The following is an 815-nucleotide window of genomic DNA, read 5'->3' on the forward strand; positions in this document are numbered from 1 at the left end:
TTTTTAATGATCGCCATTCTAACTGGTGTGAGATGGTATCTCATTGTGGTTTTGATTTGTATTTCTGTGATGGCGAGTGACAATGAGCATTTTTTCATGCGTCTATTGGCTGCATAAATGTCTTCTTTTGAGAAGTGTCTGTTCATATCCTTCACTCACTTTTTGATTTTTTTTTTCTTGTAAATTTGTTTGAGTTCTTTGTAGGTTCTCGATATTACCCCTTTGTCAGATGAGTAGATTGCAAAAATTTTCTCCCATTCTGTAGGTTGCCTGTTCATTCCAATGGTAGGTTATTTTGCTGTGCAGAAGCTCTTTAGTTTAATTAGATCCCATTTGTCAATTTTGGCTTTTGTTGCCATTGCTTTTGGTGTTTTAGACATGTCCTTGCCCATGCCTATATCCTGAATGGTATTGCCGAGGATTTCTTCTCAGCTTTTTATGGTTTTATGTCTAACATTTAGGTCTCTAATCCATCTTGAATTAATTTTTGTATAAGGTGTGAGGAAGGGATCCAGTTTCAGCTTTCTACTTATGGCTAGCCAATTTTCCCAGCACCACTTATTAAATAGTGAATCCTTTCCCCATTTCCTGTTTTTGTAAGGTTTGTCAAAGATCAGATGGTGGTAGAAGTGTGGTATTATTTCTAAGGACCCTATTCTGTTCCATTTGTCTATATCTCTGCTTTGGTACCAGTACCATGCTGTTTTGGTTACCGTAGCCTTGTAGTATAGTTTGAAGTCAGGTGATGCTTCCAGCTTTGTTCTTTTGGCTTACAATTGTCTTGGCAATGTGGGCTCTTTTTTGGTTCCATATGA

Source organism: Mandrillus leucophaeus, unplaced genomic scaffold (assembly GCF_000951045.1).
Source record: "Mandrillus leucophaeus isolate KB7577 unplaced genomic scaffold, Mleu.le_1.0 Scaffold103, whole genome shotgun sequence".
Lineage (NCBI taxonomy): Eukaryota > Metazoa > Chordata > Mammalia > Primates > Cercopithecidae > Mandrillus > Mandrillus leucophaeus.